The 27605-nt window shown below is 34.6% G+C and overlaps 1 protein-coding gene and 1 non-coding gene across 3 annotated transcripts in view; both read right to left on the bottom strand.

Annotated features, from left to right (window-relative positions):
- The window catches only part of LOC109172849 (putative late blight resistance protein homolog R1B-14), a 361300-nt gene that overhangs the window by 259262 nt on the left and 74433 nt on the right, over positions 1–27605 (bottom strand). The gene's annotated exons all lie outside the window — the stretch shown is intronic.
- Positions 24393–24464, bottom strand: TRNAT-UGU. The gene has a single exon. It is a non-coding gene; the product is annotated as a tRNA-Thr (tRNA).

The following is a 27605-nucleotide window of genomic DNA, read 5'->3' as shown; positions in this document are numbered from 1 at the left end:
AAAAATGATATAAAAACTATTACTTTGTGTTTACAGATCTAGCTGCATATATGCAGACTGCTAAGCTAAAAATAGAAAAGAGAAAAAACTAACAATAACAGAAGTAACTGTCATAACTACTTTAGCTGATCTTTGACCTTTCTTGGCTCTGTTGACTTAGCATCTCTATATGCTGAATCCCCCCCCCCCCCTCCCCCCCTCCCCCTCCCCCGCCCCGCCCCGCCCCGAAGCTAGATTATACATACTATGTAAATTTAGCTTGGATATTACGCTACTGAAGGTATTTTGAGCATGTGGTTTTATAAGGACATCCGCTAGCTGATTTGAAGTAGACACATGTAATAGCTTTAGGATTCCCTTCTGTAATTTCTCCCTCACTAGGTGACAATCAATCTTAATATGTTTTGTTCTTTCATGGAAGACTGGGTTCTCAGCTATGGTAATGGCAGATTTGCTGTCACAATACAACATGGTTGGACGAGTGTTGGTTATTCCCAGGTCTTGCAGAAGGTATATCAGCCACTGAATCTCACACACTGCTGTGGCTACAGCCCTGTATTCTGCTTCAGAAGAACGCCTTGATATGGTGGGCTGCTTCTTGGATTTCCAAGAGACTAAGGAAGTTCCAAGAAAAATACAGAAACCTGTAACAGATCTTCTTGTATCTGGGCAAGCAACCCAGTCAGAATTTGTGAACCCTTTGATTTGCAAGGAAGAGTTTACTAAGAAGAAGAGTCCCTGGCCTGGAGCTGCTTTAATATATCTTAAAATTCTGTGGGCTGCTTGCATGTGGATGTCAGTAGGACAATCTAAGAACTAAGACAATTGCTGAGTAGCATAGCTGATGTCAGGCCTTGTAATAGTTAGGTATAGAAGCTTTCCTATGAGCCTTCTGAATTGAGTGGCATCATCAAGTTTATCACCACTTTGCTTACTAAACTTGATTGATGTAACCATGGGAGTGCTAACAGGTTTACACTCTAGGAAGTCAGTTTCTTCAAGAAGCTCTAAAGTGTATTTTCTTTAAGTCATGGAAATGCCTGAACTATTTCTTGCAACCTCTAATCCCAGAAAGAATCTTAAGGGCACAAGATCCTTAATCTGAAAAACATTGTCCAGGTGCCTTTTAATTTGTTGAACCTAAATTAGGCCAGGACTTGCTATCACCACATCATCAACATAGACAAGTAAGGCCACAAAACTGTCCTCCTTTTCTCTAAGAAACAAGGAGGGGTCAGCAGCAGCTTGTTTGAATCCCATGTGTACCAACTCCTGTGTTAGCTTGATGTTCCATTACCAACTTGCCTGTTTTAAACCATATAGGGACTTCACTAACCAGGACACTTGACCAGGTTTTTGAGAATTAAAACCAGGAGGGAGTTTCATATATACTTCTTCATGTAGGTCCCCATGTAGGAAGGCTTTGTTCACATCTAGCTGATGAAGCATCCATCCTTTAACAGCAGCAATGGCCAGCAACATTCTGATGGTGGTGATTTTAGCCACAGGACTGAAAGTGTCTAAGCAGTAAAGCCCAGGTGTTTGAGTGTACCCTTTGGCAACCAGCCTGGCTTTGTGTCTTTCTATAGTCCCATCAGCTTTAAGTTTTGTCTTATAGACCCATTTGCAGCCTATAGGCTCTTTGTTGAGAGGGGGGGGGGGGAGGGGGGCAAGTCTGTGAGAACCTAAGTGTTGTTAGCTTGGAAGGCATTGATTTCATCTTCCATAGCCTTTCTCCAACACTCTTTCTTGATAGCCTCATTGTAAGTCTTTGGTTCTTTGGCCTCCAAGGCATTAATGTCAAAGACTTTAAAGTTTTGTGATAGATTTTCATAGGATAGTACCTTAGGAATTGTATGTGGGGATGTCCTTCTAGTGGCCAGATTCTGACAAGCATAATCATCCAGGTAGGTAGGAGCTATTCTAGTCCTGTTTGATCTTCTAGGCAAGGGTGCCTAGCTATATTGGTTCTATGTTGGATTCCTCACCTTGACCTGGTGTCTCAGCTGAGTTTGAGTCTGGATGTTTTCATCAAGAAATATAGGTATTTCAGGAATCTGTTCATCCATATCTGGATGGGTTACCCTTTCAGATGGTAACACTAGGCTAGTTGGGTATTTCCTTTGCTTATTCTGAAAAGGAAAAGAATCCTCATAAAAGCACACATCCCTGGACAAGAAAACCTCTTTTGACTATAGGTATAACAACTGATAACCTTTCACCCCATTTGCAAAGCCTAAAAAACATACACTTTTTGCCCTTTGGTGAGAATTTTCTTTTGTAGTTAGGTATGACAGCAAAAGCAAGAAATCCAAATATTCTGAGATGTTGATATTGAGGCAGTTTATCAAAAAGGATTTGATATGGTATTCTATTGTTTAAAGCTGCTGATGGGAGTCTATTGATTATATAGACTGCATGGAGTATACAATCACCCCAAAGATCTTTAGGTAGGCCAGCCTGAAACCTTAGAGCCCTTACTACAGCCAAGATGTGGCCATGTTTCCTTTCAACTATATTGTTTTGCTGAGGAGTATAAACACAAGATGTTTGGTGAAGGATGCCCTTCTTCTGATAGAAATCCTCCATGAGGAATTCTTTCCCATTTTCAGACCTTATACACTTTATATTCTTGCCAAATTGTGTGATGATTAATTCACAGAAGACTGGTATAAGCTGTCTGACCTCACTTTTGCTTCTTAACAAATATACCCAAGTCGCTCTACTATGGTCATCCACTTTAGTTAGGAAGTATTGATGACCATATATGGTGGGAGTATGATATGGTCCCCAGATATCAACATGAACAAGATTAAAAGAATTGCTTGAAATAGATGAACTAGACTGGAAAGGTAATCTTTTCTGTTTTGCAAAATGGCAACAATCACATACACTTGGCTTGTCATTATAGAGATCTTGTTATCTAAACTGTGCAGAAATCTAATCTTTCCTTCAGAGGCATGTCCCAACCTAGCATGCCAAAAACTACAAGTATTGACACTAGGTTTATACAGAGAAAAAGTGGGAAAAACAAGCTGATATAGTCCTTTATTCAATTCAGCCATACCAATCATCTTCCCATGGTGTTGATCCTGTATAACACACTTATTATAATGGAACAATATGTTACAGTTTGACCTTGTAAGCTCTCCCAAATAAATCAAGTTGTACTGAAATATGGGCACACATAAGACATTAAATAAAACCATGTCTGTTGACAGTTGAGTAGTCCCAACATGGGATACTTGTGCCTGGTGCTCATTTGGCAAATCAACGAGTATTCCTTGAACTTGCTTAGGATTTTGTCGTAAGCTCACATTGCACACAATGTGATGTGTAGTCCCACTGTCAATAATCCACAAAAACCCTGGATCTGTCAGAGAATTTCCAAGGTTAGTAGTCTTACTTTCCAGTCTAGCATCTGGGATAAAATTGGCTGCTATGGTATTGATCTGGGGGTTAGCTTGAAGAGGATAGGTGCTAGGAGGGTTGTTTCTCCTTTCTTGTTGCATAAACTGCAAGAACCCTCTGTAGTCATTTTGGTTGAAGGATTCAACCACTGGATTTCTCCCCTCTTGCAGATTGGTTTGAACTTGATTAACTGCCTTAGTCTTTTGCAAACTAGTCTGGACTTGACTGGCTTCCCCCACCCCTTTGTTTTCTTGGCTTCCAACCAGCGGGATACTCATGCTTCTTGTAGCATTTGTCAAATCGGTGTGCCCAGTGTATCCACAGAAATTACACACTGGTTTTTGCGTCTAACCAGGGAAAGACCTTCGGTTGGCATTGGTGAAGAAGGCACTGGCCTCTTTCATACTTTCCCTAGGCTGGTTGATTCAGGATTCACCTGCCTTTCTTGTTGAGAGACCATGGCAAAGGCTTCCCTAATATCAGGTAGGGGTTTCATTAACATGATCTGCTTTTTGGTGCTGGTTAAATTATCATTAAACCCAGTGAGAAAACTTGATAGCATATCATTTTCTAGTTGTGCCCTAATCTTTTCAGACATCTTTGTGCCACATTCACAGCTTGGTGAAAATTCACATGAGGGAATATGTCTCAATATGAACAACTCATCCCACAATAGTTTTAACAGAGTGAAGTAGTCATTGACACAGGATATACCTTGCTTTGTGTGATAAATTTTGGACTGAATTTTAGCAATTCGAAAGACATCTTGTTGGCTAAACCACTTCTTCAAATCTTTCCAGATGCCCTCGTCTGTGTTGATCCAGAGCACACTTCGTGTGATAGTAGGTGATACTGCTCTAAGTATCCATGACAGGATGATCATGCTTCCATCTACGAACACCATTTTGTTCTTTGATCATAAGGCCATCTCCATGGTTCTTGCCCATGGATGGTAGTTAGATCTTCCTTCTAAGTGAACCGTCACAAGTTGCAGAGAGGGAGTTTTATTTGGATGAAGATGGAGGGGATCAGTTCGATCCTTCGGATCATATGTATTGGGGTATGAAGTAGGGGCTGGAGCAGTGTTTGGATTGAGATTGGGAAAGCCTGGTGGTCCACCTTGAATTCCAGAACTTGACGCTATTGTTGGTTGAACCATATTCACGAAAGGTGTGCGCCAGGACATGAGCTTCAAAGCTCTGATACCATGTTGGAGTTTGCAGGGAAGGGAATTGAAAAGAAAAATGATATAAAAAACTATTACTTTGTGTTTACAGATCTGACTGCATATATGCAGACTGCTAAGCTAAAAACAAAAAGGAGAAAACTGACAATAACCGAAATAACTGTCATAACTACTTTAGCTGATCTTTGACCTTTCTTGGCTCTGTTGACTTGACATCTCTACATGCTGACAAAACAAAAAGCCTTGGGAATCGACATAATAAAAGAATATATAGTCTGCCCTCGACAACTATATATTCCTCCCCGCAAAGACATAATTGCAAGAGTAAATAAGAATGTAGAGGAGGCGGTTCAAGATAGACATTTCCAACACACCTCTCAAGCTGGAGCGTATAAATCAAATGCTCCCAGCTTACTACAAATGTAATCAATCCTAGCCAGGTCCATGAAAAGATTTAGTGAGAACATCAACAAGTTGATCATTTGACCGAACAAATGTGGTAACAATGTCTCTGCATGCAACATTCTCTAGTATAAAGTGGCAATCAACCTCAATATGTTGTTGAAAAAATAGCATAAAATAACATTTTAAGTGACTATTTTGTGGTACAAATATTAGTGTTGTCTACTTCCGCTTTTGGTCATGTCAAATATATAGTTAGTATTGAGGAATGAATTAGAATACTTGAGCTCACATATATAATTAACTCACTAGTTACTACACGCGCATTGCGTGAATATATCTATATTTTTTGAGTCAAAATTTCAAAATAAATTTTTAAATGAATATGGTTCAAATTGGCCACTGAACGAAACGTGAAATTGCAATTTGGTCACTGAACGAAAAAAAAAAAAAAAAAAAGTGCAATTAGGCCACTCAACCCTCCAAATATATGCAATTTCACTTGATAGCAGGTTAACACTCCCTCTAGCAGGTTGCATGTTGACATGGATAATGACTTCGTTTTTTTTTTTTTTTTTTTTTTTTTTTTTTGTGAAAATCCTTTTTTTGCATAAAATCTGTTGCAGTACGCACCTAGTCCTTTCCTTTCTTTCTTTACTCTTTCTTCTTCTACAGTACGCATTTGCTACAATACGCACCTGGAGATTAATTTTTAGGTGTATCTGTTCATACAAAAGAACTAGGTACTGCGGTAGATTTTTTTCAAATTGTAATGATAGGAAGTGCGCTGTGAAGAGGGGTTTTAGCACCAAAGTAGTGTTTGGTCCACCTTTTGCTATTATTAACATCTTAATTATTATATAAACTAAATATGTATCTTTTAAAAATAAAAAACTAAATATATATTGCAGTAGGTTTTATGCAAGATTTTCAAAAATAAAAAGAAGAAATAAAAAGGAAATTTAGAAAAAAAATGTCAAGTCATCATCCATGCTAACATGCAACCTGCTAGATGGAGTGTTAACCTGCTATCATGTGAAATTGCATACATTTGGAGTGTTGACTGGGCTAATTGCACCTTTTTTTTTTCATTCAGTAGCCAAATTACATTTTCACATTTCGTTCAATGGCCAATTCGAACCTTATTCCATTTTTAAATGATTATTTTAAAAATGATTTCTTCATTTCATCATTCTCAAACCTTCCCGGCTTCATTTCTTAACATACTTTTATGAAGGATTTGAGGTAATTAAGAAAATCATGTTCTTTACCTTTACCCAGTCCACAAAGATTTTCTTCACTCATACTAGAAGATATATATGATCTTATAACCTTTTACTTTCTATCTTTCCAAAGCTTCTAGTATGTATACATAGACAGATGTTCATTCTCCTTTTACATCCTAAAGCCTTTCTAAGTTCAAAATTGATGAGTCTTAATATATTGAACTCCAAAATGAGTCTTAATTTTGTCTATTATAAAGACATGCATTGTACAAAGTGTATCTAATTAAGTCATATTTCAAATGGTGTAAATACTTGGGTTTGTAAGAGGCGGGTTATACTTCAAGTTTGGTTATGGTGACATAGTAGCAACCTTGGTAACAAAATGGTGAATTTGTTGTACCCTAACTACAAAGGGGTGACGACGGTAGAAGTGCATGCTATCATGATATGCGCAAGGGACTCATGAGACAAGGGTCGGGGTTGGTGTTTTGTTTAACTTGGTGCTACGAAGGGTTGAGATTCATGGAAGCTTCATCAGCAAAGTGAGAAGTGTGAACCAATCGATGAGGGGTCTTCATCGAGGATGGTAGTTATGCCCACAATCGAATAGGTGACTTGGAGAGTAGAGTTAGCAAGCTTAATGGAAGTGTCCTTACGTAGTGGAGTAGGTGTTGCCGAACCACTACAAATTCGATCAGTGTTGCTCTTTCCCTTTTCCCTTTACATTTATGCATAGTTGTCATATATTTACAATCACTTAGAGTTGCATAAAATGGAGCTAAAGGATTTAATCACTTAAGGATAAATTGGAACACAAATTTTTATAGTCTAATCTATCCCCCACCCCCCCCCCCCCAACACCTTATCTCCCTTAGTGGTCTAAATTTTAAATTTTAAAAAGGAAAAATGACACTTTTTCTCCATGAATGGTATGTTTATAGCATTTTTTTTTCCTCTTAAATTATTCATGTATCCGCATTAGCCTCTTGATTATTTTGAAAGTGATGATTCTTCCCCCTCTCTGTTAAATGGGGTCTTGGACAGTTAAAATAAGGGAAAAATAGGTATTTCAAGTCATTCTCCTTCTCCAACAAATTATTACTTGTATGTGTATATCTCTACTTTATTTGCAAATATTATAATTATAATTTTAAATTAATGCTAGTAACAAAATTAAGACTTAAACAAAAAATTAGCAATAATGAATTATTTGTGTTTAAGTTTCAATTATGTTACTAGCATTAGCTTAAAATTATAATTAAAATTATAATATTTACAAATGGTGTCGGTTCTTTTTCGCATTTATTCTTATTTTCACATATAAGAAATAATTTTTTAGAAAAGAAAAAATAAATGAAAATACATATTTTCCAATATTTTTAAAAGTCTTAACTCCCATTTAACATAGAAGGGAGAAAATCTCTACTTTTAAAATAATTGATTAGACTAATATGAATACATGAGTAATTTAAGGAAGAAAATCGATATAAGCATATAATTCATGGGGGGAAATGCCATTTTTTCTTTAAAATTTTATAGAGTCAAAATCTAACAAATAAAAAATGCAACGACATGTACCAACATTTGAAGTTGGGCAAAATACTTCTTCCTTGTGTTGCCAAAGTGCAATTACGCCCAAAAAAAAAAACAAAAAAAAAAAAACAAAACAAAAGCTTCAATTAGGCCATTCATCTATTCACTTGTATGCAATAAGTCCATAATTTCTTAAATTTGTGCAATCATCTCAATTTGCGGATTAAAACAAAGTATTAATCAATTTAAGGGTATAATTGAAACATTTTTAGTTCGAGAGTCTAATTGCATTTTGACATATTGTTAGAGGGCTTATTTGACCCTTATCTCTATAGAATTTTAATTTTTGATGATAAGAAATATTATTATCTCGCATAAATTAAAAAAAAAAATGCATTGGACATAATAGGTAATTGTGTTTCAAAAAAAAAAAAAAGATTTAGCTTTTAGTAATTGTGATTATTTTTTGTTATAATTTCTTCTGTTATAATTAGACTTTAATATCAATACCATAATCTTTATCTTTATCTTTATCTTTATCTTTATCTTTATCTTTATATATAATAAAGTATAATCTAGCCAAAATAATTTCCCTCCAAAGTGTGAATGCATTTTGATAGAAACAAGATTAGCAAGTATGAATGCATTAATTGTGTGGGTAGATGCATTTATGCATATTTTTTGAATTTATTATGTGTATTTATATTTTATAAATTATATTTTATTATTATAGTTCTATCTCTCTCTCTCTCTCTCTATATATATATATATATATATATATATATATATATATATATATATATATATATATATATATACATATCTATCTACTATACTAATAAGAACCCAAGAGAGTTAGGCGGGTAGAAAAAATGACGGTCAAATTTTTTAATCAAATGAATGGCTCAGATTGATCAGATTTTAATTTTTCCTTAAAATTTCCTAATTTATTCTTAATGAATATGATTATCCGTCAACTTTAATATTATCTTTTCCGTTAATTTCTGTTAGTTCACCGTTAACTTACTCATTGATTTCAATAAGAAAGGTCTTAGGTTCGAATCTCATCCCAATCAAAGTTGAAATAATTAGTACTCTATTTTACTCTTATTAAATTAAATAATAATTTAGTTGCTACAACAAAAAATAATACATATGCATTTCTTTAATTTAGAATTATGTGTCTAAAATGTCTTTATTCAAAAAAAATTATTCATTATCAATAAATTAAATAAGATAAATAATTTCATTAGTTATATTGTATTTATTTTTCTCCAATATAAAAATTATTTACATTCAAATTCATCAATTGATTATATTCGCTACATTGTCACTACAATGTCTTTATTAAAAAAAATATTCATTTTATTAATTATATTGTCTTTATATTTCTTCAATGTACATTCAAATTCATCAATTGATTATATTCACTACATTGTCTATTTTTTTTTGTGCACTATTTTTAATTAAATATCAAAGTTATAATACAAAATAATGTTATATATTTATTTACCAAGTATTTTATTAATATCATGAAAAAAATTAAAAAATACAATTAATAAAGCCAATCATATTAACTATTTGAGGGATTTGTTGACAAAGAGAGTATTCAAATCACACAACAAATTGAAGTGAGAACTACCTCGCAATGTCTTTGTTTGACAATCAGCAGTTAGCGGTTAGCGTTAGCGGATTATATTAGCGAATTTGCCCAGTGAATTATATCAACGGTTAGTAAAAAAATATTTGAAAAAATTAGTTGTTTAGATTAACATGTAAAATGACCTAAGGGTATAATAATAATAATAATAATAATAATAATAATAATAATAATAATAATAATAATAATAATAATAATAATTTTTTAAAAAAAATAAAAAAATATATAAAAAATATAAAAATAATTCAATCAATCATATTAACTACTTGGGGGATTTATTGACAAAAAGAGTATTCAAATCACACAAAAAATTGAAGTTGGAAACTGTCTCGCAATGTCCTTGTTTGGCAATCAGCAGTTAGCTCTTCAATATTAGTATATATTTAATATTTTATGCCCTAATTTTTATTTGCTCTCCCTTACGTCCCGTATTTGGTTTCAACCATACCTATACAATTATTTTATTGACAATTATAATCAATCTTGACTATATTATCTTGCATTTGTAAACTTAGAATTACCTATTTAAATACGCAAATTTAACATTCAATTATCTATGCATGAACAATTTCAATATAATTTTTTGCCTTATATACTTTAAAGTAATTCTTTTAAAAAAAACATTGGGCATTATCCCAATTGCGTAATGCGCGTAAATATATATATATATATATATATATATATATATATATATATATATATATATATATATATATATATATATATATATATATATATATATATATATTAAAGCATAATGAAGTATGGAAAAAAGTTTATTGTGTTCAAACTTATTGGTAATGTTTTATATAGTTTTTCAATTACAATTAATTTGTGTATATATTCATTTAAACCTCAATTATAATTAATTTGACTCCACATATATAAAGAGGGGAAATTAGATATAAAATAAATATAGTTCTTACATAAATAATCTTTTTCAAATGAATAAGTTTTTTGTGGTGATTTTCGACAAATATTTTCTGTTATTTTATTTACAAGTTTTAGTTAAAAATGTTAGTTATATAATTAAAGTATTTATTTCAAATTCAAATTCCTTTCAAAAAAAATTCAAATTCAAATAATAATACAAGTAACAATAAACTTTAAAATCAACATAATAATAGTGTAATTAAACTTTTAAAAATATTAAATATTATATTGTATAGTTATACTTACATTTTTAATCAAACTAATTTTGAGCTCAAAAACTCAAGTACATTTTTCTGTTTCCGCAACCATTACGTTCTTTGCTAATTCAAAGGATGTCAAAAATTTAATTGGTAAATTTATTAAATTATAATAGTTCGTGCATCGCACAGGACAATTACTAGTAAATGAAATAGAAATATTTTGTCAACAATAAGTGAGTTTTTAATGTATTTTTTTAAATTAATTGGAAGTTTTTAATAATACAATCTTTAAAAATAAATTGTTTTTTTCTCTCGCTTAGCTTGTTCGCGAGTTCTGCATCTTGCCGTCTGTGCAGCTTTTCGGTTTCTTAGCAGTTATTTAGGGGAGTGTATTCAATCATGACTTTCGTAGAGTTTTAAAGACTTTTATAAACTTTAAAAGTTTGGAGGTATTCAATTCAAAATTTTAGAGAGTCTTTAAAAGTCAGGTGGTATTCAATCAAGATTTTGAAAGAGTTTTTAAAAGTCGTGTGGTATTCGATTAATACTTTTAAAGAGTCTTTTAAAGTCATGTAGTATTCAAAAAGTTATGAGCTTTTGTAAACTCACTACAAGAAAAATGCACATAGACAACGGTTAATAACCGTTGTCGTAGGGGTATAATTTCTGTTGTTGAAGCCGGTGTTGTTGTATGTCCCGCGCATAGACAACGGTTTTTTAACCGTTGTCTTTTCTAGAAACAACAACGGTTTTTTAACCGTTGTCTATTAAGTGTTGTTGAAGCTGGTGTTGTTGTAAGTCACGCACATAGACAATGGTTAATAACCGTTGTCTTTTCTAGAAACGACAATGGTTTTTTAACTGTTGTCTATTAAGTGTTGTTGAAACCGGTGTTGTTAAAAGTAACGCACAAAGACAATGGTTAATAACCGTTGTCTTTTCTAGAAACGACAACAGTTTTTTAACTGTTGTCTATTAAGTGTTGTTGAAACCGATGTTGTTAAAAGTCACACACATAGACAACGGTTTTTAACCGTTGTCTTTTCTATAAACGACAACGGTGTTTTAACCGTTGTCTATTAAGTGTTGTTGAAATCGGTGTTGTTAAAAGTCACGAACATAGACAACAGTTTTTAACCGTTGTCTTTTCTAGAAAAGACAACAGTTTAAGAACTGTTGTCTATTGAGTGTTGTTGAAACCGGTGTTGTTAAAAGTCATGTACATAGACAACGGTTTTAAACTGTTGTCATTTCTTTCAAAGACAACAGTTTTTGACCTGTTGTCTATTCAATGTTGTTGAAACCAGTGTTGTTAAAAGTGATGCATATGAATGTGAATTTTAATTCAAAAATATAGTTCGGTAATTATGAACATACAACAGTGTGCACCATGCATGGTGCACATGGTTGCACAACATAATTTTCCCTTTAGTACCCGGAGGTTTATTACCCAGACAGCTCGCAGCGCAATTATATTACAAAGCTAAGATCACGGCAAAAGAAATGGGATATAGCTAACTTTACGGCATCGATCAACTACTCTTTCATATTCATTCTCCACGTGTCTCAATTTTGGGGGCCCAATTTTTTTAAAAAAATATTATAGATATAATCTATTGTTTTTTATACTTTATAATTTATTTTTTTTGAATTCATAGATTGGTCTTAATTGTAATATAATTGAAAATAAAACTTTAATGAATTGACTTTGAAATTTTGGTGAATAATTTTATATTTAAATATGAACGAAAATAGAACTATTAAATTAAATTTTGAATTTATCTTTCTTTGTTAAATTTTTATGCAATATATTTGGACAAAAAATTTTAATTAGATTTTTATTCTTGTTAACAACCTCAGGATATAATAGTTAAAACATAAGGTATAACACTTTAGTACACAAGAGTTTGTGTGGCTTGGTGGATTTAGCTTTGTTTGTTATGTTAAAGGTCTTGGGTTTTATCCTTAACTTATTTTATACAATCATTGTCTTGGTTCTCAAAGACAACACATAAGCAAATTGGTTATATCATAGATGTTGTACTTGAGTATATTGGTGTTAGTGTGGCTTTGTGGGTTTAGCTTAGTTTATTATGTTAGAGGTCTTGAGTTCTATTCTTCTTAAGGGATCCTTCAACTATTTTTTAAAATTGTTGTCTTGGTTTTCACAAACAACACAGAAGCAACCCAGTTATATACCATATGTTGCACCTGAGAGTTTGTGTTGCTTAGTTGGTTAGACCTTATTTATTAAGCTGGAGGTCATAGGTTCGACTCTTGTTGTTAACATCTTTGCTTATATTTTATACAATTGTTAAATAATGATGCGCAAAGACAACGATTTTTAAAACCGTTGTCTTTGTAGTGTTGTGTATTCAAATACGCTTAAAGACAACATACCAAAGACAACGGTTAAATAAAACCGTTGTGTTAAACAAATAAAGAACGCGCAACGACAACGGTTATATAAAACCGTTGTCGTTGTAGTGTTGTGTATTCAAGTGCTATTAAAGACAACACATAAATGACAACGGTTAAATAAAACCGTTGCCTTTTATAAAATAATAATGCGGAAAGACAACGTTTTTAAAAGACCGTTGTCTTTGTAGTGTTGTGTATTCAAGTGCGCTTAAAGACAACACACCAACGACAACGGTTAAATAAAACCGTTGTCTTTTTTTAAAAAAAGAGTGCACAAAGACAACGGTTTTACACAACCGTTGTCTTTCTAATGTTGTGTATTCTAGTGCGCTTAAAGACAACACACCAACGACAACGGTTAAAAAAACCGTTGTCTTTTAAAAAAAAAACGCACATAGACAACGGTTTTAAAAAACCGTTGTCGTTGTGGTGTTGTCTTTTCAAAAAATGCACAAAGACAACACGCTTATAACAACGGTTAAGTAAAAACCGTTGTCTTTGACAAAAGTGTTGCGTTAACGACAACGGTTTTGGACCAAACTGTTGTCTTATATACAAAAGACAACACTTTTCTTAAAAACTGTTGTCTTTCTAGTGTTGTCTATGTGCATTTTTCTTGTAGTGACTTTTTAATTTTAAGACTTTTGTAGACTTTTCCATCTCAAATATAAATAATTGAAATCCGACCATCAACCCCAAGATTTCAAAATTTTCTTTCTAACAACTCTGGATATTTTTCTCTCTTTATTTAAACTCTATTTTTTCTCACTATTTAAACTTTATAAACCTATCTAAATTCAATAAAATTATTTTTTTCTTCATTATCCTATATTTTCCTCATACCTAAACTTTACCAATTTTTCTCTCTCTCCTACACTTTACAATCTTCATCTAAAAATTTGAAATAATATTATTTTTACTTCATTATTGCTTGTTTATATTGATTTTAATTTTTTTTTTCTATGAATTTTTTATTTCCAACTTTCTCTAATTCTCCCTAAATATATGAACAAAGCAAAATTTTCATCATCAAATTTTAGTATATGTTTCATAATATTATTCATACAAATACTTATATATTTTGCTTTTTATTCTTTTTATGTTTATATTCGTAATACTTATAAATACTTATCTCCAACTACTGTTTGCAACAACAATTTGGGGTTCCAAACAGTAGCAGCTTGTTGTTCGCAGTCTCAAATTGCTATTGCAAATAATAATTCTTTGCTTGATGCCTAGCAATAAAAGTATAAATTTTTATATATATTATTAATATTAGATTTTTTTTTCTAATTTTATGCAACTTGTAATTATATTTTTAAATACTTTATTTGATCAATTTTTTTTATTATAAATTTTATTGTTCAATATTGTTATGAGTTTCTAATGAAATAGTTTTTTTTTGTTGATGTTTATTAATAATATATATAAGTAATTAGCATATAAGTCTCATCATACTATAGATAAAAATAATAATGTTGAGAATGCTGATGTGGGTGAAAAACTATATAATAAGAAGAATTTTATGATATATTATAAATGTTTTGTAAGATAATTATAAATGATAAGAATCAAAATCATTGAAAGTTTGTAAGGATGTATTCAATTTAGAATTTTAATGACTTTTGTGGATGAATGTTTATTATATAGACTTTTATAGTGTCTTATAAAATTTTAAAAAGTTTTGTACAACTCTATGAAAGTCAACCAAAGTTTATTAAAATCTATCATTTTAAAAGTCTTTAAAACTCTACAAAAGTCATGATTGAATACATCCCCCTTAGTTTCTTTCGCCGTTGCTATGGTGGATTCCGACATCGCCGCCGCGTGTGCCAACCTCATCCTAGCAGATGTTGGTAATGAGGAGGCTACCCTGAACGTCCCTAATGTTCCCGTCGAACAGGTGGAGAACGCCGAAGAATATTACGATGTGGGCAGGCTGCTCACTGATAAGCCTGTGAAATTTCAGTTCTTCCAAGATACCCTAGCAAGTGTTTAGAGACCAGGAATGGGGGTAACAATGCGTCAACTGCAGTCTAAGCGTTTCCTTATTCGATTCTACCACAAGGCTAATATCTCACGAATATTGAATGATGGACCATGGAGTTTTGAGCAGAATTTATTAGTACTACGCGAACTTCAACCTTCTAAGGATCCGGAAGAAGTTGACCTCCATCAGGCAGAATTTTGGATCCAAATTCATAATCTACCCCCAGGATTCCGGTATGATGTGTTGACTCAAAGTATTTTGTCAAAGTTATGTGCAAAAAGAATTCCAGTTCTATAAAGGAATATCAGTACTAAGAGGAATAGTTATTGAAGAATACTAGTTCTAAGGGGATTTGTTGTTGAAGATTTTCTAATTCTATTTTGATTAGGAATAGTTTGTTATTCACGAATCTGTTAGGAATAGCTACTATAAATAGGGGATGTCCTTTATTGTAGATCTCAAGCATCCAACATTAATCTTGTGAGGTACGAGAGTCTTTGAGAATATGATACTAAATTCCCCTAGAAAGTAGTACATGTGTTTAGGTTTCAATAGTTTGGTAGGAAAGATCATTCTATTGTGTAATCTCAGGTTCCAAACAGTGTACTTTAAATATTGAGCTTTTAGTGGATTTAGGCAAGTTCTCAAATTGAGAAGTGCCTCACAGATTAGGGTTGTTTGCCCAAACTGCGTTACAGATTGTTTGTGTTACAACTTCAGTTTTGGTGCTGCACTTTACAAATTTTCAATTGGTATCAGAGCCAAACTGCTTAAATTATTAGCAGGATCCTAATGGAGTTTCCCAGAGAAGGACTGTCAAGCACCAGGCCCCCTGCTCTCTTTGGTACAAATTTCTCCTACTGGAAAGCTAGAATGAAAATATATATTTTGGCACAAGGAGAAGGAGTTTGGGAAGCCGTTGAGAAAGAATGGAAGAATCCAGTTGATGATAAAGGTAATCAAAAACCTAAAGCAGAATGGAATGAAGAAGAGCGAAGAGAATATAATTACAATTCAAAAGCAATGAATGCCATCTATGGAGCGGTAAGTGAAGATACTTTCAAACTAATCGCTACCACTGGCATAGCTAAAATTGCATGGGATATACTATGTGATCATCACGAAGGAAATACTTCTGTTAAGCAATCCAAGCTGCAAATGATACAAACACAGTTTGAGAATTTAAAAATGGAAGAAGATGAGGATATCTCACAGTTTAGTGCAAGAGTTTTAGGGATTGCTGGAGATGCGTTTAACCTAGGCGAACCTATTCCTGAACCTAGGCTCGTCAAAAAGGTCCTACATTCCCTACCTGAGAGATTTATGATAAAGGTTACAGCCATCCAAGAAAACAAAGATCTAAACACCTAAAAACTCAGTGATCTAATGGGAAATCTTCAAACATATGAGCTTGAGATACTGCAAAAAGGGAAAAATAATGACAAAGGAATTGCGCTCCAATCAAAGCAGAAAGAGAGTCTAGAAATTGATACTGAAACCATGGAACAATCAATTTCTCTCCTAACAAAGAATTTCAACAGAGTTCTCAAAAAATTCAACAAATTTAGAAGCAAAAGTGCTTCAATCAATCAAGGGAACTTCCCAACTGGACAAAATCAATCTATTTCAAAAGGAAGGGAGAGTCTAAAACCAGAAGGAATTCAGTGCTACGAGTGCAAAGGGTTTGGACACATCCAGTCAGAATGTCCAACATATTTTAAAAGGAAGAACAAAACATATGTGGCAATACTAAGCGATGACTCAGATAGTGAAGAAGACACCAACACTAATTTCGTAGCATTCACCGCAAATCATGAGAATGGCAACGGAAACGAAAATGATATGCAAGAACTGCTAGAGTCATATACCCAATTGTATGCTAAATGGGAACAAATCATCAAAGTGAATCTAGAGCTCATGCAAGAAAATCAGTTTCTAAAAGGTGAAAAAGAGAGAGAAGAAAAGCGCCTCAAAGAAACTCAAAATGAATTATTAGAATCTAAAAACAGAGAGGTCAAACTGTTAGAAGAAATCAAGGCACTAGATGGAAGGCCTAGATCTCCAAATCCAGCGTCCAGTGAAAGCCACTCTTCTGAAAATCCTGAGGTGTCACAACATTACTTTCAACACCGAAGGAGAATCAGATGTTATTACTGCCACAAATTGGGACACATAAAGGCGTACTGCTTCAAAAGACAAAATGATCTCTATTACATACAAAACAACAGAGATTGGGCAGTACAAAGCAAAAATAACAGCAAGAAAGTATGGGTAAGAAAGGAACAAACACAAGCTGTTGCGTATACCTCAGAAACAAGCCAAGAACAAAGTGTTTGGTATTTTGACAGCGGATGTTCAAGACATATGACAGGAAATCCACATTATCTTGAGAATATCCAGTAAAAAAATGAAGGGCATGTCACTTTTGGAGATGGAGGAAAAGGACAGATTATCGCAAGTGGTACCTTGAATGTCCAAGGACTGCCCAGATTACCAAGAGTCTTTTTGGTACAAGGACTCAAAGCAAACCTTATCAGTATAAGTCAACTGTGTGATGATGAACTCAAAGTAGAATTTTCCAAAGAGAATTGTAAAGTCTACAACCAAAAACATGAATGTGTTATGATGGGGAAAAGATCATCTGATAAAAGCTACACATGAGATGGTGATCTAACCTGTCATTAATCTACCATCAATCAAACACCACTGTGGCATCAACTTAGGGGGAGAAAGACAGAGACCAAGGTGTTTGCCAAAAATTTGACAAAGGGGGAGAATGTTGACTCAAAGTATTTTGTCAAAGTTATGTGCAAAAAGAATTCCAGTTCTATAAAGGAATATCAGTACTAAGAGGAATAGTTATTGAAGAATACTAGTTCTAAGGGGATTTGTTGTTGAAGATTTTCTAATTCTATTTTGATTAGGAATAGTTTGTTATTCACGAATCTGTTAGGAATAGCTACTATAAATAGGGGATGTCCTTTATTGTAGATCTCAAGCATCCAACATTAATCTTGTGAGGTACGAGAGTCTTTGAGAATAGGATACTAAATTCCCCTAGAAAGTAGTACATGTGTTTAGGTTTCAATAGTTTGGTAGGAAAGATCATTCTATTGTGTAATCTCAGGTTCCAAACAGTGTACTTTAAATATTGAGCTTTTAGTGGATTTAGGCAAGTTCTCAAATTGAGAAGTGCCTCGCAGATTAGGGTTGTTTGCCCAAACTGCATTACAGATTGTTTGTGTTACAACTTCAGTTTCGGTGCTGCGCTTTACAAATTTTTATGATGCCATTGTTTCTGCTGATGGCTCTTTCTTAGGCACATTTGTGAAGACAGGCGAAAGGAATTTTGACGGCTCCATGAACACGTTTTACCGTGTTCGGGTATGTATAGATGTTACCAAGCCTCTGAAAAAACACATGCAGTTGAAGAAAGAGGATGGTGAGTGGGCTGTTATTGATTTTAAGTATGAGCGTCTCCTTACTTTTTGTTTCCTCTGTGGCATCTTGGGACACGGAGAGAAATTTTGCCCGAAAATATTTAGTGGCTATGATCCAACCGTTGAAAAACCGTACGGGCCCTATCTCTGCGCAAACCAAAGGCGAGGTGCATCTAGTGCTGGTTCTCGATAGATTGCTCCGGCGTCTCATCATGACGAGAGAAGGAACTGGACTGCCCCTGCTTCGGAAGGGGAGGGTGTGTGCCGCAATAGTATGAATAACTAATCTTCAGGGGGTTCAAGAAACCATGGTAAAGGAAAGGATGATCAGCACGAGATAGTGCATGGTACTGTTACCTAGGAACAGAAGAAAAGACGGTTTGATACCTCATCTGGAGGTACTAGTTCTTTCACAACTATCATGAATTATGAAGTGGACGTGTCAAAAAGGGGGTTATGGTGGGTGTGGCAGTGCCAACCCGCTAAGAATTATGAATATCATATCCTGGAACTGTCGGGGGCTTGGCAACCCAACAGCAGTTCGTGTGTTGGGGGATATGGTCCGCTCGAAGAGGCTATGGTTGTTATTTCTGATGGAGACTTTTACAACAAAGCAAAGAATGGAACCGATTCGTGTACAGTTGGGTTTTGAGAATATGTCGGTTGTTGATTCGCTGGGTCATAGAGGGGTATGGCCCTTCTCTGGTCGGAGAGTGTCGAATAAGAAGTCATAAGTTTTTCAAACAACCACATTGATGCTACTATAGAAATCGATGTGGCCTGGGTAGCCCAGACTGGCGTTTCACTGGCTTCTATAGTTTCCCGGATGGACAGCATAGAAGGGATTCATGGAACTTACTCCGTACTTTATTTGGAATGAGCACACTACCATGGGTAGTAATCGGGGATTTCAATGATTTACTACATCAGTCTGAAAACCGGGGAAGAATTTCACATCCAGAATGGTTAATCAGGGGATTTCGGGATACAGTGGCTGATAGTGGACTTCAAGTTTTCCATTTTCCGGGTACCAGTTTACATGAGGTAGATCATGTGGTACACATGATAGTATTGAGGAGAAGTTAGACAGAATTCTTTTTGTTAAAAAACTATCTGAGTCATGTCTGACTCTTTTTGAAGGGGCGAAAGGTTCATGGTTTGCATGTCCCTATAGTGATCATTCACCACTTATGCTCACCCCTATTGCATTTCAGTAACCCACCCGCATGAGAAGGTTTTGTTTTGATAACATGTGAATTAAAGAGACGGTCTGTAGAGAAATAGTAGAGCATAGCTGGAACATGGCGTCTGGCAGGGATGTCTTCACCAGGGTTGAGGTCTGTGGAAGAGATATTTGGAGATGGGCCTGAACTTTAACAAGGATTTCCAGAGGAAAATTGATAAGTGCAAACAACAGTTGGAACATCTTCGCGCAAGAGGTGACCAACATGACTACGTTGAATACTATCGCATTGAAAAGGAATTGCTTATATTGCTCGAACAACAACACATATTTTTGAAGCAGCGAGCGAAGGAACACTGGTGGAAAGGTGGAGACTTAAACACTAAGTTCTTTCATAATTCTGTCAGGGCGAGGAAGAAAAGAAATAAAATTGACAAACTCAAGAATGATGAAGGAGTGTGGATCGATGGGGTGGATGAAATAGGCAATGTAATGGTCGAGTATTATAAAAAACTTTTCACGGCTGAACATGGAAATATGGAAGAGGTCATTGACTACATTCTTCTCGTGTAAGACCAGAAGATAATGACATGCTTATTAGACTCGTAAGTGCTGAAGATGTGCACAAAGCTATGATGTAGATGCACCCCAATAAATCCCCGGGTCTGGATGGATTCGGTCCAAGCTTTTTTCAGCACTTCTGGGATGTTGTTGGTGGAGAAGTCACATTATTTTGTCATCAGTCTATAAACTCTGCCAAGCTTCCTGATAAAGCTAATTCAACACTTATTGTTCTTATTCCAAAGAAAGTGCATCTAGAATCTATGAAGGACTTGAGACCCATAGCTCTCTGCAATGTTCTATACAAAATTACAGCCAGGGTTTGTGCAAATCGTATGAAATTTATGCTAGATGGACTCATCTTTGGGGCTCAAAGTGCATTCGTACCAATTAAGGCGGTTAATTACAGATAATATCATGTTAGCTTACGAAGCCCACCATTACTTGAAATGCAAAACACAAGGGAGGGAAGGGGTTGTTGCATTAAAGGTCGATATGAGCAAGGCATGTGACCGTGTTGAATGGACATTTTTTAAGACCGTGATGATTAAAATGGGCTTTAGTCTAAAATGGGTGGATGTTCTGCTAGAAACCGTGAGTTCAGTGAACTATAAAATCCTATATAAACAACAGCAGTTAGGTCCAATTATTCGTGAGCGAGGGCTTCTCCAGGGGGATACTTTGTCCCCCTATTTGTTCTTGACTGTAACTGAAGGATTAAGTTTGATGCTGGAGCATTATATGCGTCGAGGTCTACTGCATGGAGTTTGTGTTGGAAGAGGATCGGAGCCCCTCCGATTTCGCATCTTCTATTTGCAGATAACTGTTTTTTATTCCTCCGTGCCAATATTACTGAGAGCCGACACATGAAAACCTTCTTGATTGTTATGCCACTACTTTGGGCCAAATGATTAATTTCGGAAATCCTTAGTTTGTTTCAGTTCAAGTTACTCAGCGGACCAGAAGTGAGGTTGTTAGTATTTTAGGTGTAAGTCAGGGAGACACATCTGGTAAATATCTTGGACTACCATCCTTAATAGGTAGGAATAAAAAGTCCATTTTTGCATTTCTGAAAGAGAAGATCTTGAATAGGATTCGTAGATGGAACTCCCGTTCTCTTTCCCAGGCTGGTAAGGCAGTTCTAATAAGCAATGTCTTGCAAGCCATGCCATGTTATGCGATGATGGTATTCTTGCTTCATATTGGAGTATGCAATGAAATAGAAAATATCCTTAATCAATATTGGTGGACAGGCTCTTGTGGTGGCGGGAAAGGTATACGATGATGCTCATGGAAACGACTGTGTGTTCCAAAGGAAAAGGGAGGTCTGGGCTTCTGACGATTAAGGGAGATGAACTTATCACTTCTGGGAAAACAAGCGTGGCGGTTGATAACTCGGCCCGATTCTCCTGTTGCCCGAGTTTACAAAAGCAAGTATTACCCTCGATGTTCATTCTTCAACGCAGTTCCTGGGAACAATCCTACTTTGATTTGGAGAGGGCTGTGTGAAGTGCAGAGTGTTATGAAGCTAGGGTGTAGGAGGGCAATCGGAGATGGTTGCAGCACATTAATAGGCAGAGATCCTTGGTTTCCAACAGCAGTAAATCCTTTCGTCTCTACAGAGCTGCATGATAGTATCAAGGATGCGCCAGTGTCTGCTCTTATGAACATGCAAAAGATAGGGTGGGATGAAGAATGCGTGAAAGATGTTTTCAATGAGCGTGACGCCGGGATTATTCTAAACATTCCAATGAATCGACGACATCCTCTTGATGCACGATGTTGGTATGGCGAATCGAAGGGTGAGTTTACAGTGAAATCATGTTATAGGCTACTCGTCGGTGAAGTAAATACTACCCGGTCATGGGGACTGATTTGGAAACTGCATGTGCCAGCAAAGGTAAAATATTTTTGTTGGCAATTAGCTATCTCTGTACTGTCGACGAGGGATGCGTTGCAGTCTAAGCATGTTCATTGTTCGGTTCTATGTCATATGTGTGGACAAGTAATGGAGACCGCCAAGCACTTATTTATGGATTGTCTACATGTATCAGGTATGTGGATGCGGGAGGGATTGAATGTACCAGCTGATCCAAGTGTGGAACTGGTAGATTGGTTTTTTATGCAATTGACCACCCTAAATGATGTGTTGAAAGTTTGCAATGTTATGTTGGGGCCTATGGACCAGTAGGAATGACACTGTCTGGATATCATCAGCTACATTCTCAATATCTAATCTCATGCAGTGGGTGCTTTCTTACTATGTCAATTGGCAGGCTGCGAACACAATCCTATGTGACCATGTCTCCAATCGCACATCTGAGCGATGGAGGTTGCCTGCTGCTGGGCATTTAAAAATGAATTGCGATGCTGCGCTTGATGTCCAAATAATGTTATGGGATTAGGTTGGGTTCTTAGTGATGATTGTGGAACTTTTTTAGGAGCCAGGGGATTACGGATGAGGGGACAGTACAGTGTGAAAGAAGTCGAGGCACTGTGTGTTCAGGAAGCGTTAAGCTGGTAGAAGGACACATGCATGGGAGGAGTTGATGTAGAAGCTAACTCTCAAATAGTTTATAATGCTTTACTCTCAAACTCTTTTATTTCATCTTTTGGTTTTTTGATTAGTGATGTAAAGGAAGTGGCATCCTATATACATGATGTTAACTTCTGCTTTGTGAAGCGATTTGCGAACCGGGCTGCCCATACTATAGCTAGGGAGGCCGTTTATATGTCAGATTGCGGAGAGTGGTTTGATGATCTTCCATGTTCCTTATGACTGTCTTGTATCTGATTTAATGAATTAAGTCCTTTCTTACTAAAAAATAATAATAATAATAATAATAATAATAATAATAATAGGGTGTGTTTGGTTGATGGGTTTTGCCGGTATGAAAGTGATTGTTATTGTTTGGTTGATAGGTTTTTAAAACACTACTATGAGTTTCGAATAGGTACCCCATTAATTGAAAAATCCATATTCAAATAAAATAAGGGTTTAATTCCCTTATTCATTCTCAAGCACTACTATTAGTAACCATTCTCATTCCACCATACTACCAAACATGTTAAATACTTTTACCAAAACACATTACCATTACCAAGTATTTGATACCCATTCCGATTCCGATTCCCATGTGCGAACCAAACACACCCTAAGTGAGTTTTTCACACTTTTGGTCTCATGACTATAGTGACACTATCAAGATTGATCCACGACTTTCAAACATTGTAATATTGGTCCACGACTATTTTTTTTTTTTGCAAAAATGGTCATTCCGGCCCATTTTCCGTCAATTTCTCACTAGAGAAAAAATTAACCCTTTCAAGCAATGATAAAATAGACATTTACATTGAACTTTTGACCTGTTATTCTGCTGACCAAAGTTCCTGGATGAAGCTACTTGAAACATCTCTTCATAATTAATTATTGGTTTTTGAACTATATCATCTTTCTCAATAGTTTGGAATTATTTTATTTTGGGTTTATGAATTAATTATTACTCTATACGTTCCATGTTACATATGAATAATGAAGTAACAATGGGACCTGAAACATTTTAATTATCTCAAAAATAGGAAATTAAAATTAAACCATGAACTCCTAAACCACGTACATGCCCTTTCCTATTTGGCTCTCCCTCTCTAATACTTACATAAAATTTTGATTAATACTTACATAAAATTCTGATTAATCTAGAATTGAACTACTATTAGGTTACAAACAAGAAGAATTGTGCATGTTATTTCATTCATGAGACTTAAGCTTGAAATTTACCTAGAAATAAATTTAATTATTTTTAATTCCATTCATTATTATTGGATTTTAGAGTAGAGGGTGTTATAGTTTTTTTTTTTTTTTTTTTTTTTGAGTACTATTGACCCTGTTACATGTAGTATTTGTTCAATATACTTTCTCAACCTACTGAAACTTAACGAGTCAATACCGCCTCCACTGAAATTCGAACCCAAACCCAACGAGTCAATACCGCCTCCACTGAAGTTCGAACCCATGATCTCCCACTTGGCCGAGGGTGTTATAGTTAAGCACTCACTTAACAATGATGATTAAAGAAATAGATATGAAAGACCAAAAGGATAGGTTTATTGACTAAAAGACCTCTAATCAAGTTCATTTATTACTCCGTACTTATCAAAGGATGGAAAATCCAAATTTTTACAAGTATAGCAAGGCTAAATGGATAGAATAAATTGTATTTTGTAAGATCTAAATGATTATGTACTATGCCCCCATGCAGGATTGAACTACAGACCTTCAGTTTACAAGACTGACACTCTACCACTGAGCTATAAGGGCTGGGTATGCATAAAAATTGGATACAAATATGAAAACGGAACAGAACAGGTTAGTTGTTATAGCTTTGATTGGATACAAATACGAAAACTGAAACTACTGAAATAAGAGAAAACCATATGCAAAAGCAAAGACGATTGAGACTAACATAAACTGATGAAACCAGTTCCTGTCAAAATTGGGACATCCAAAAATGGCTGGGGACCGGAACTAGGAGTGATATTTAAACTAGTCTATGTTACTCATACTTGATCGATTTAAATTAAGAATACCAATAAACAACTCCTATAAAGAGTTAAACTTGAAATCTTATAATTACCAAATAAATTGTCTGACCAACTTGACATAGTTACCCACTAGCTTAGAGGGTGTATAGGGAAATTCCCAAAGATGGGAACAAAGTGAATCTTGCGTCGTTCGTTTTAACTTTTAACTAATTTTATAGTTTTATTGCTATGAACGACCAGACATGAAGGGCCAAAACAACGACATAATTATATATTTGTAGTACGCAGTATTTTGGGACGATCGATAATACCAATGCCTTGTGAGCATTTTACTAATGATAAATCCAATACCCTTAGCAATTTCAAACATGGGTATACCAACCTAAATTTTGAATGGTATACATCTTTACTAAAGCAGAGAACATAATGGATTTTATCAAGAGTGCAATTCCCATAACTCGCTTGAGTTATTGGCCAATAACTTGTTTGACAGCTTAATCAACGACTAGCTTTTGGAGCATGATTGTCATTGATAATGCACAAAGCATTCCCCTTTATTGCTTCTCTCACACAAACCTCATGCACTCGATCATGAATCTTACATGATTTAACTTTACCGTCAATACTTAGCTCATTAATTTGAACTAGATTTCTATTAATGAGATCATCCAAGTAAGTCTCTGCCACTTCATCTAAACTCATATTTTTATGTGGCATTAAAAATCCCTCAGCAACCCATAAATTGATTAGTCTCTTAACAGGTATGACGTTGTCTTTAGGAAACATACCAAAATAATGAAAGCAAGCTTTCAAGTGACTAGGTAAGTAGTTGTAGCTAATGAAAGTATTTTTGAAATTCTATTGTTATAATCATATGTAACAACTCCATCCAAAATTACCGCAACATCTCTCCATATTTCTAGAGACTCTTTTGCCATTGCCAAAAGTCCAACAATCACAACTGCTAGCGGTAATCCACTGCAACCAAGAACAATGGTGTTTCCCAATTAACTCATATTCCCTGGGAACACATTGGCTTTGCCCAAACACTTTCCTCGAAACTATATCCCAACGAACCTTTAAAGTTTGATACGTCACATGGTAGGGATTTGCACTTAAGTATTCAGCCACCTCTATGAACCAAGTAATTACTAAGATATGGCTTTCGTTAAAATTCTCTGGAAAACATCCTTGGATAGCATCCCATGCAGCAGATCCATATGTCATCCAAAAAAATTAAATAGTTCTGGCCCATCAAACTTCTGCATAATTGCTCAGCTATTTGAGCATCGTCTAGGTCGTAGATTTCAGTTGTTATTGGTGAAATACAACGTAATAGACCAATGAGCATCTCTTTGAGGTTATGAACCTGAGACACAACTACCCATGCTCGAATTTGAAAGCAAGCAATAGTAGTTGGATGTCCATAGACTCTTTTGGCTAATGTAGTTTTTCCTATGCCTCCTTCCCCGACGAGTGCCATAACTTGTAGTTTCTGCTATGGATTGTGACAATATCCCCGGCCAACAAGTGGGATAATTTTCAACATATTTCCGGAACTGTTCAATGTTATTGTTCCTAAAAATGGTGAAAACTGATGTCATCAAGTGTGAGTAACATAACTGGTTAGTTATTGTCTCTATATCTCTGTGGAATCCTACAATCACTTCATTCTCAGACTCTAATGCATTTTGGTATGTATCCCAAACCGTGATGTTCTCTCCCTCCGGCTCTAAAGCAGTTCTTTTTTTTTTTCCTCCAGGATCCCTTCCCTAACTTCCTCAAAATCTCTTACCATATGATCCAAGGTCAAATGAAGACGTTGACAACACTCAAAGTTAACATAATTGTTGAATAGATACTATGAAGAATTATAAAGTGTATTCAAACCAAAAGGGCAAATAAGCCACTCTCCTTGAGTATCAAACTTGGAATCTTGTTACCTAGCAACGGTCTAACCCGACTAGGTATTTAAGAACTTGTTTGGTAGTTAAAGAAAGTTCAAATTTTTCAAACAATTTAAAAGATGGAAAAGTTATAGGGGGTGTTTTGTAAATAGATGTTAGCTTATTGGGTTAGTGGTTTGACTAGTTGATAATATTAGCTGATTGTAGAAAGATGTTTGATAAATTAGCTGTTAAATGATAAATGATTACATGCAAAATGACTTTCTCAAAAAGCTTAATGAAAAAACTACTTTGAGTAGCTTTTTGAATTTTAACATTTTGGTGCAATAAGCGGTTACAAAAAGCTAATTAATCAAACACTTATCGTACGTAGTTTTTTATCCAAGTCAAATAAAAAATAGTGGTCAAGTAAGTCTACATTAACTAATAAGTTAACTATGTAACCAAACAGGGTTTCAGGTTCGATGGCGAAAAATTCAAACATTTATATCTTGTACAATTACACTCAATTATAGTATCTAATTTTAAAAATAATTCAATTATCTTGATTTACATATTATTCATAACTATAATATTTGAACATGCTTTTATGTATGTAAAATATTTTTTTAGAGAGTTTAATTTTGATATTTTAGTTGTATAAATTAAACTTTTTTATACACTATATTCTTTTTTTTTTAATGATGTTACAGTATAATATTTAAATAATTGTTGGACAAACTTAATAAAATCGAGTTAGATTGCTTTTTTTTTTTTAATTTTAATTGTTATAAAATACAAATGCTTGATATAAATTTATTAATTTTTAAAGATTTTGTTATAATTGTTATGCATAATTGGTATAATTTTTACAAAAGGCAAAAGTTATCCTCATGTTTAGTGGGGGTGATGAAGTTTACCAATTATAAAAAAACCTATCTCGCATGTTCCTTATAATAGGAGAAAACCTTTGTTCCTTCTTTTTCTCATGGCACCAAAAAGCTTTTTTTTTTTTTTTTTTTTTTTTGTCA

This window comes from Ipomoea nil, unplaced genomic scaffold, assembly GCF_001879475.1.
Source record: "Ipomoea nil cultivar Tokyo-kokei standard unplaced genomic scaffold, Asagao_1.1 scaffold0436, whole genome shotgun sequence".
NCBI lineage: Eukaryota > Viridiplantae > Streptophyta > Magnoliopsida > Solanales > Convolvulaceae > Ipomoea > Ipomoea nil.
This window is presented reverse-complemented; position numbering and strand designations above follow the sequence as displayed.